Source organism: Saccopteryx leptura, chromosome 2 (genome assembly GCF_036850995.1).
Source record: "Saccopteryx leptura isolate mSacLep1 chromosome 2, mSacLep1_pri_phased_curated, whole genome shotgun sequence".
NCBI classification, from domain to species: Eukaryota; Metazoa; Chordata; class Mammalia; order Chiroptera; family Emballonuridae; genus Saccopteryx; species Saccopteryx leptura.
In genome coordinates this window covers 260,152,524-260,162,951 of record NC_089504.1, presented here as the reverse complement: position 1 = coordinate 260,162,951, position 10,428 = coordinate 260,152,524, and the positions used below count along the sequence as shown (strand labels likewise).

Here is a 10,428-nt window from a genome sequence, read left to right as displayed (position 1 = left end):
AGAGGGGAAAAGAGGGAGCGCGTGAGAGACAGCAGAGCCGTCCCAGGCTTCCTCGTCTCCTTCACGTCAGAGTCAGGAACCGACTGTGCGAAGGCTGTGGGCTCAGCACGCAGAGACGGAGGAAGGGGCATACGCAGAGACTGGGAGTAGAGGGGTCCCCTCCTGATCCAGGGAATTATCACTGAGTGGAGTAAACCGCCTGACTTTTTTTTTTTTTTTTAGATTTTATTTTGGTTGCCTCCTTTCCTTCCTTCCAGTCTAGCTCTGCCAGCTTGGGTTTCATCTCTTTCCTGGAGCCTCCTGTCTTCCTCTCAGGGAGAGGAAGGGAAGAGAAGGGAGAAGAGGTGGTCCTCTAGGTGAGCGCAGCCGCGGGCTCCTGGCCGCACAGGCGAGAACCCTCTTGGCAGGAAGCTCCTCGCGCTGCCCCGCCGCCCACCGCCATCCCGGGTAAGTCCAGCGCGCTCGCTCCTTCGGTTCCGTCGCTAGCGTGATTTCAGCACCACGGAGAGCTACGAGATGCCTTTCGGTCCCTGGTCCCTGTGTGTCTGTCTGCCTGCGTTCCTGCAAGGCGTCTGTTCGGCACTAAGGTTATTTCATCCGTCTATCGCTCTGCCGCCAGTGGAGCCGGCTACTGCGTAGGGGGGGAAAAAGGATACAAAACTCTGTCCACCGAATTAAAGGGGGATGTGGACTCCGGCCTTGGGGTGTGTGTGAGTGTCTTATGCTGTTGCATAAGACAGGTGAGGTCTGAGCTAAATTGACAGTTGGTTTCTGCATCTCTGTGTAGGGCTGTTCTTTTTTCTATGTAGATAAGAGGGAGGGTTTGGGGAATTAGTCATGCATCTTCTTTAACTCTTTCCCAGCAAGCCAATCACAGTGGGAAAGTGTTGTGAAGGAAGTCTGGGGGAGGGGGGGTTGGGAGCAGAGGTAGACTTCAAAGTTATGCTCTCCTGAGAGAGGTTGGAAAAGGTGGTTTTTATAATGTCAGTTTCCCCAGGATTCTCTGGGCTTTTGCTGTGGAAAGAGACCAATCTGACCTTTTTACTTGCTCTCCCGATGTGGATCCATGGCAAGTGGACAGGTGCGACAGGTGAGCATCAGGATGGGGTGGTTTGGGGGACCGAGGTCCCCCTGACTTCGTGGTGGCAGGAAAGTGTCTTGAGCTTTGCAGAGGTTGGCTGACGTGGATTATACTTCATTTGCAAGGAGGAAGGAAGTGCTCTCCACTTTGCTGTCATCCTTGGCTATGTGTGGTTGAGGACAACATCTGCTCTGCCCTGTTTTCTGCCAGAAGAGGACAGCTCAGAAGGAAGATTTGTTTCCTCATGCCTGGGAAGCAGAAGCAAACCTTAAACCGGTTCTGACTCAGGAAGGCTCAAAGTAGTGTTATGTCCTTCAGCGCTGAGAGGTCCACCAACGAGTTCATCATTACTTCAAATTTTATTGCTACTTCTTTCTGCAAGGCACCGCTCTGTCTCTGAAATATGTTCAATCAATTTCCTGCGTCTGCCTTGGAGACATTACCTCCTTGCCTCCCCCTTTCATTTTACCTGTATCTGCTTGGGTGGGGCTATTCAACAAGTGCTGTTGGAGACTCCCTTTAATTATCCAAGTTTCCACGGAGCCAGAGTCCCATGGGGGATGTTTAGGGTTCTGGTCACTTTTTCTAAGAGGAGAGAGTGGGAGGCAGTTCAGTGCTTCTAAACCCCAATGAACTCTAGGGTGGAGACTCTCTTGCTTTTAATTCGGCACCTGAGCCCCTCTTCCAAGCTAAACAAAATGCTCTGGTTTTGGTTTGGGAGTCTTGTGGGTGAGAGAAGTGGTCCCAGTTTTTTCATTTTGTTTTGTTTTAACCGCACTTGCCATGGGCAACCCAGCAGCCTCGGCATCACAGAATGCACTGAGGACAGGACCACAGTCAGAGGTGTTCGTGGGAGTGAAGACAGGTTGAAATAGAGAAAGCAGAGCATCAGAAAACAACTGACTCATTCATAGCTCAACTCTCCCAATTCCTCCCGTCCTTGAGATCTCTCACTTTGAGCAAGAGAGTGGATGGATTTCTGCATGACATGCCCTGAGGCTTAAAAAAAATCCGTGCCCTTGCCGTGGACCATACCCCAAACCTCCATTTTTTACTGATGTCACCATACTTAGTGGTCATTATCTCATTAATGCCCTTAAATTCTCTCTGAAAGAAGTGCTCAGTGTCATTACTGGGCCCATTTGATAAATGGGGAGACACAGCCATTGGAAGTGCAAGGCCAGAGGGTATAGCAAAAGTGGAAATAGAACTTCTGGTCTCCTAACATCTCATCCCTGTGAGATGCAGAAATGTTCACGAGTAGGAGGTCAGAGATGGGTTGCTCCCCAGCAGACAGATTTTTTAAAAAAAATTTTAAAAGACTTTATTCATTTAAGAGAGGGGAGAAAGGGGGGAGTGAGGGGCGGGGAGGAGCAGGATACATCAACTTCCATATGTGCCTTGACCAGGCAAGCCCAGGGTTTTGAACCGGCAACCTCAGTGTTCTAGGTCGATACTTTATCCACTGCGCTACCACAGGTCAGGCCCTAGTGGACAGATTTACAACCAAAGCCTTTCAGTGAACTCAGTGTGATGCAGTGACTTGACCCTGGTGAAGAGTGAAAATCAGCCAGGAGTCTCTAGGTGTTGCTGGCCTTAGGTTCTCAGCCAAGAAGGTGGCCAGGAGCCAGGTGAATAGTGCTCTGGGTTTACTAAGAAGTGGGACCCCAGGCTGGTGGCCTCATGCCTGATGTCACACACCTGCTTGCTGTACTCACCTTGCCCAAAAATCCCAGTTGAAGGCACCTGTCTGGGGCACATTGCTATGGATGTCTTGGTTCTAGGTGTTGAATGGCTTTTGTCTCCTCTGGGCCTTCTCTGGGCATACTTCCCTGGAGTCCTCTGTGGCTCTCACTATGGGAAGGATGACTACGGAACAGGAGATGGCTAGGATCTGAACACCCAGAGAAATCCTTGTGGAGGAATGGGAGAGGCTCACAAACCCACCTCCCATACAAACCTTGCTCCCCTAGCAGCCCTTGTGCTCACATCTGGCCAGCATTTGGGAGAAAAAGCCCTGTGATCTCATATCCAGCCCTCAGTCCCAGAGCAGGGCCAGTCTGCTGGCTGCCTCTGAGAACTGGGTACACGAGAGATGTGGAGGAGGGTGGAAGCAGGGGAAGGTTGGCACCCTGCCCTATTCAGAGTAGTAAGTCTTGGCAGTTGTGTGCACCCTCTGTTAACCACTGCCCCTAACAAGGACCCTCAAGTTCCCTGTGCTTCGTTTCAATCAATCATTCCCTCCCCCCACCCTATCACCTTCTGACTCCTATCAGCAGAGTTTCCACCGGTACATTTTTCAGTAGAAATATATTGCTTAAGGTGTTACTTAATAGGTGTGTCATGTAGACCCTAGACTTTTAAAAGAACATTTCAGAGTTCTGAGGTTACTGACACTGGGTGGGTGGCAAAGAGGGTGGGGAAGGGGCACCTTGTTTGTCCAAGTTTATGTTCATGGCATTGGAAAGTCAGTGGTTATTTTGTGTGTGTGTGTGTGTGTGTGTGTGTGTGTGAGAGAGAGAGAGAGAGAGAGAGAGAGAGAGAGAGAGAGAGAGAGAGCCATAATCAAGTCCAAATAGGCCCTTACCTCTGAACTGACCTGAGTTGTTTGATGGTGAAGTACATGGAAATGATGTTAAAATCTCTATTACAAACTCGGAATTCAACATTCAGGTGGCTGGGCATGAGTTACCGCATCCGGGCCCCAGGAGGAAAGAGTACCCATGAGAGGTTGTCAGGGGAAGAGAGAGGAGAGTTCATGATGATTGTGCTTGTGCCATAAAATTCAGCTCCATCCACAAAGGTCATGACCAAGATTGCTGTTTCTCCTTATTGAAGAGTGGCTTTAGAAATAGAAGACACTTTTCAGAGACTCATGTCCCATCATACTATCATAGAGCCATTAGGGATGTCTGCATTGAGCCTTCTTCCATTTGGATTGGAGGTAAGGGTAGGATAGGGAGTCTCTCTTCTATCTTATTATGAAGAAGCAATGGAGTTATTAGAAGGTTTTGATGACTTTGGTGAAAACACACACACACACACACACACACACACACACACACACACACACACACACACTCACTCTTATGCAACCCGTCCTGACACCTCTCCCACCCTGTGTCTATAGATGCTCTATGTTCAGAGAATGTTAGTTAGAGATGGGGCCTTTTATGCAAAATTCAAGCATGAGGTCCTCAACTAAAAAAAAACTTGGAGTTTCTGGCAGATTAACCAGTAAATCAGAATTTTTAGTAGACTTCAAAATTTGCCCAAGTAGGTCAGAGAGCTGTTTACATGCCTGGTAGATTAACATGTCCTCTGCCTTTCTTTACTCTGAGCCTTTACTGAGAATCTTCTCCGGGCACTGCCCTCTCTGGGATCATTCGCCTCAGGGAAGATGCTATTCATTGGGAATAGCAAGCTCATTTCTAGAAGGCTCCTTCCTGAGTCAGCTCTCCCAGCTTGGCTCTCTGGGTGGAGCTCGTTGCTAAGCCACCAGGTCACGGCAAGTTAGAAGACAGCCACAGTGAGAATTCCCTAATGTCTTGGCAGAAGTTTGTGCAAAAGTGCAAAATTTGAATGATCTTTACAAAACCAATTCCAGTAGATGACTTGGGAAAAGTGCAGAGACATCTTCACCTAGATCAGATGAGAGTCCTGCTTAAAAGAGCAAACTCAGGTACTAAACTCATGGACCTGGGTTTTAAAGAACATTTTATGAACTTGACTCCAATGGCAAGAGAAGTGAAGGCAAAGATAAATGAATGGGACTACATCAGAATAAAAAGTTTTTGCTCAGCAAGAGAAACTGATATAAAAATAAACAGACAGCCAACTAAATGGGAAATGATATTTTCAAACAACAGCTCAGATAAGGGCCTAATATCTAAAATTTACAAAGAACTCATAAAACTCAACAACAAACAACAAACAATCCAATAAAAAAATGGGAAGAGGACATGAATAGACACTTCTCCCAGGAAGAGATACAAATGGCCAACAGATATATGAAAAGATGCTCAGCTTCATTAGTTATTAGGGAAATGCAAATCAAAACTACAATGAGATACCACCTCACCCCTGTTAGATTAGCTATGATCAACAAGACGGCTAATAGCAAATGTTGGAGAGGCTGTGGAGAAAAAGGAACCCTCATTCACTGTTGGTGGGACTGTAAAGTAGTACAACCATTATGGAGGAAAGTATGGTGGTTCCTCAAAAAACTGAAAATAGAACTACCTTATGACCCAGCAATCCCTCTACTGGGTATATACCCCAAAACCTCAGAAACATTGATACGTGAAGACACATGTAGCCCCATGTTCATTGCAGCACTGTTCACAGTGGCCAAGACATGGAAACAACCAAAAAGCCCTTCAATAGAAGACTGGATAAAGAAGATGTGGCACATATACACTATGGAATACTACTCAGCCATAAGAAATGATGACATCAGATCATTTACAGCAAAATGGTGGGATCTTGATAACATTATAAGGAGTGAAATAAGTAAATCAGAAAAAAACAAGAACTACATGATTCCATACATTGGTGGAACATAAAAATGAGACTAAGAGACATGGACAAGTGTGTGGTGGTTACCAGGGGTGGGGGGAGGGAGGACAGGGGGAGAGTTAGGGGGAGGGGGAGGGGCACAGAGAACTAGATAGAGGGTGGCGAAGGACAATCTGACTTTGGGCGAGGGGTATGCAACATAATTTAATGACAAGGTAACCTAGACATGTTTTCTTTGAATATATGTACCCTGATTTATTAATATCATCCCAATACCATTAATAAAAATTTATTTAAAAAAAAAAAAGAGCAAACTCAGTGGGAAGGGAAATTGAGATTGAGGTGTTTAAAAACTCTTGACAACTGTATGTAAGAGTCACTACACTTTTACCTAGAACATGACTCTGGACTAGAATTGTATTGATACTTTGGAATACAGTAAGAAACCAATATGTCCTTTGGCAAAGGGAACCCAGGCAGCCTTGTCCTCTGCTCTTCCCTCCTTTTTTTTTTTCTGGTGATGGAGTACACATACCATAAAATTTGCCATTTTAACCATTTTTAAGTGTATAGTTCAGTGGCAATAAGTACGTTGACCTGGTGCAATTGTCACCACCGGCCACATCCAGAAGGTTTTTATCTTCCCAAACGGAAACCCTGTACTCATCAAGCAATAATTCTCCATTTCTTCTTCCTTTGGCTCTTGGCAACCACCATTCTGCTTTCTATCTTCCTGAATTTGACTCCTCTTGGTACTTCATATAAGTGGAATTATACAGTATTTGTCTTTTAGTGCCTGACTTACGTCACTTAGCATGATGTCTTCCAGGTTCATCCATGCTGCAGCATGGGTCAGAATTTCATTTCCTTTAAAGGTTCAGTGATATTCCATTGTATTTTTTCACCACATTTTGTTTATTCATTCATCCATCGATGAACCCTGAGGTTTTTTCCTTTTTTTTCTCCTTTAATTGTGGACAATTGCCTCTTCTCTGTCCTCCAACCAAATGGGAAAGGGACACCCTCTGCTCATGGTTCCAGAGGAGTTGAAATTCTCCCCTTTTCCTATGAAGATCAAGCCAGTGGCTTCCTAAAGGCAAATCAAGAAGGCTAGGTGGGGTTGGTGTACTCCCCGCAACCAAATGAGTTGATTGGGCAACCAAACAATGGCTGCCCGTGCTGTCCATTGTTGAGTGTATAGCAGACACAATTCATAGATTAGGACCATAAACTCTCCTCTAGACTCCAGCTGATGTGCCCCAATCTTATCCCAGAGAAGTGCCAGGAGACAGAGAGAGGTCAGTGCTCACCCTTGGTAGGTACACCTCTGGGTCCTTCCTGGCATATGCATTACAAGGTGAGACTCTATAAGGAGAGAAGAAGTTCTGGGATCAGTGAAAAATGAGCAAATACTTGCCCTGGCCGGCTGGCTCAGTGGTAGAGCGTAGGCCGGGCATGTGGAAGTCCCAGGTTTGATTCCTGGCTAGGGCACACAGGAGAAGCACCCATCTGCTTCTCCACCCGTCCCCCTCTCCTTTCTCTCTATCTCTCTCTTCCCATCCTACAGCAAAGGCTTTATTGGAGCAAAGTTGGCCGGGGCACTGAGGCCAAGGCACTCCATGGCCTCTGCCTCATGTGCTAGAATGACTCTGGTTGCAATGGAACCACGCCCCAGAAGGGCAGAACATCGCCCCCTAGTGGGCATGCTGGGTGGATCCCAGTTGGGTGCATACGGGAGTCTGTCTCTCTGCCTCCTGGCTTCTCACTTCAGAAAAATACAAAAAAAAAAAAAATGAGCAAAGACTCATCACAGGTTTCTGGAGGATTCTAGTCCTGATCTCCTAGGGAATCTGTTCTTAGGTCAGGCACTACCAAGCTCACCCCCTGTTGGCTCCTATAATAACATCTTATGCTCTGGCTGCAGGTGACTCAATAAAAAGCTATTACTAGGACCCAGGAGGAATTCCTGGTTTTTAAAATCTAGATGAATTCTCACCCACCATACTACATGGTATGAAGGAAACCCAGAGGAAAAGCCTAGAAAATTGATCCCAGGAGAATATTAACCCAGAGTAGCTAATATTGGATAACAGTTTAGCAAAGTCTCTGGGTTGGGATTTGGTCTTTGATCCTAAGCCACCTAAGAATTCAGATACCTGGGCCCTGGAAGCTTGGGTCTTTCTACTGGGCAGTGCTAATAATAGCCAACATTGACTGAGTGCCTGCTATGAGCTTTAGTCAAGTGCTTGGCACAGGGAATGCCCTTAGTAAATGTTTGTTATTATTATGATTTAAAATTTATTTATTTATTTTAAAGAGAGAGGAAGGGAGAGAGAAAGAGGCAGAAACACTGATCTATTCCTGTATGTGCCCTGACCAGGGGTTGAACACTCTAACAAAGTGAGTTATCTGGCCAGAGCTATTATTATTAATAAGCACTTTAAATAACTTATATTATTTAGTGGCTAAATCATTATGACATATATTGATTTTACAGATGAGGAAACTGAGGCATAGTGATTTAACTGACTTATTCAACTTTTCACAGCTAACAGGATATAGAGGAGCTCAAAGCAAGGTTTGCAGCCTGAGTCTTAACCACTTTCTTTTTTTTTTAGCAAGAGAGAGGGAGAGAGAGAGAGAGACAGAAGGATAGGGATAGATAGACAGGAAGGGAGAGAGATGAGAAGCACAAACTTTTCATTGTGGCACCTTAGCTATTCATTGATTGCTTTCCCATATGTGCTGACCAGGGAGCTCCAGCCAAGCCAGTGACCTCAGGGTTTTGAATCTGGGTCCTCTGCATCCCAGACCCATGCTCTATCCACTGCACCACTGCCTAACCACTTTCTTACATGCTTTATCTTCATCTGGTGATTAATGATGGCTCCATAGTTAGAGGAATTTTACATCTTGCATTGCTGCTAATCTTATATGTGAAAATCTAGGTGCCTCTCCTCCTAGATCAACTGTTCTATGAGGTCTGGCAGAACTCAGCATGGGGCCCAGCGCCTAGTAGGGCCTAATTAGAATTTTCTAATATGCTGTCGGTTCTGCTCACCCTAAGTTCAGGAGTTCCCACACTTGTTTCCATTGTTTAACACTAATGACAGCAGTAATAGCTATAACTGACGGAGTGTTCACCACATGCCAGGCCCTGACCCAGGTGGTGCAATGCAGTATCACTCTGGGTTCCAGCAGCACTGGCATCTGCTGGTGGTTGCTATGTGGAGGGTGCTATGCTAGGTGTTGTCCATACCGTCTGTAACTCAATTCCCACCGCATCTCAGGAGGAGGGTAGTGTGTGTGGGGGGGTGGGGGTAAGGGTGGGGGGTGGGGGGTGGTGGGGGTGGACTTCTGCCTCCAAATGAGAAAGGGAGACCCTGGCTATAGCTTTCCCCTTTGAAGCCCACAGGGGACAGAATGCATAGATGAGGGAAACAAAGCCTTCGCGCGCGCGCTCTCTCTCTCTCTCTCTCCTCTAAAATGAATAAATAAATAAAAATAATTAAAAACAAACAAACAAAAAAGCCCCAGAATTCAGAGAGGCTAAGTAGCTTGCCTGAGGACACACAGCTAGTTGGTGGAGGGGCTGGTTTTGACCAGTCTGTTTGACATGGAGCCCAAGCTGTTTCCCTCCTCTCTGCTGCTTCTGTCCTAACCACGCCCTTTCCCACCTTGGCCACATGTGCAGCAAGGGGCAAGACCTGGGGGTTTGTGACCAAACACTTGGCTTCAAATTCCTACCCCACCATGTCCTGACCTTGTGACCTTGTGCCATGACTTAACTTGTCTTAATCTGAGGTTCCTCATCAGAAGCCTCTCCCCCTTCCCCCAAAAGTCTACAGAAATCATCACATCTTCTTTAAGGGGTTCTTATGTGATTAAATGGGGGTACAAGTGCAAAGTCCTACTATGATAGTACCTGGTAGGGAGCACTTGTTATTTCCTGGGCCCCGGGGCCTTGGTGCTTTAACAAGCTAACAATAATTTGGGTTAACCTGGGTTTTTTTTTTTTTGTTTGTTTGTTTTTTATAGGGACAGAGAGAGAATCAGAGAGAGGGATAGATAGGGACAGACAGCTAGGAACAGAGAGAGATGAGAAGCATCAATCATTAGTTCTTTGTTGCAACACCTTAGTTGTTCATTGATTCCTTTCTCATATGTGCCTTGACCGCAGGCCTTTAGCAGACCGAGTAACCCCTTGCTTGAGCCAGTGACCTTGGGTCCAAGCTGGTGATCTTTTTGCTCAAGCCAGATGAGCCTGCGCTGAAGCTGGCGACCTCGGGGTCTTGAACCTGGGTCCTCCGCATCCCAGTCCGAAGCTCTATCCAATGCGCCACCGCCTGGTCAGGCTTAACCTGGGTTTTATGTTCCCCACAAATGCTGATGGGCTGGGCTGGCCCTTATGTTACATCCCCTTGATTTTAGGAGCATGTGTTGGCTATTTTTTCTCCTCTTCCTGTATTACCAAGAGTCTGACAGGCTGATAGTTTAAAATATCTGAAAGATGCCTGTTGCCAATTAATTACCTGGAAATTGCACTAGACTGAAATTAATCTGAGCCTTAAGGAGGCACTGGGTTTCCGAGCCCGTTCCACACGCAGCTGGAGGCCACGCGTCTTGGGAATCCTGTTCTCTCGCTTTACCCTCCCTCCAGAGTCTCTGCCATTCTGTGTTTTATTTATGGAACATTTCCCCTTCCTTTGTAATTATATTTTCCATAAGAACATCAGCAGCCACCTCCTGGCTGGGCTGGAGTAATTGTTTGAATTTTTGGACTGTGCGCAGTTTCAAAGGCTGGCGTTGATATAGATTAGCTTGAATTA

At 46.3% G+C, this 10,428-nt stretch overlaps 1 protein-coding gene across 2 annotated transcripts in view; it reads left to right on the top strand.

Moving 5' to 3' along the window:
* Nucleotides 1-303: 303 nt before the first annotated feature.
* Nucleotides 304-10,428, top strand: part of TNR (tenascin R) — a 384,873-nt gene continuing 374,748 nt past the window's right edge. For both annotated transcript variants that reach the window (XR_010749415.1, XM_066371569.1), the window contains exon 1: nucleotides 304-447. The gene's annotated coding sequence lies outside the window, so the exon portion shown is untranslated. The remainder of the gene's footprint in view (nucleotides 448-10,428) is intronic.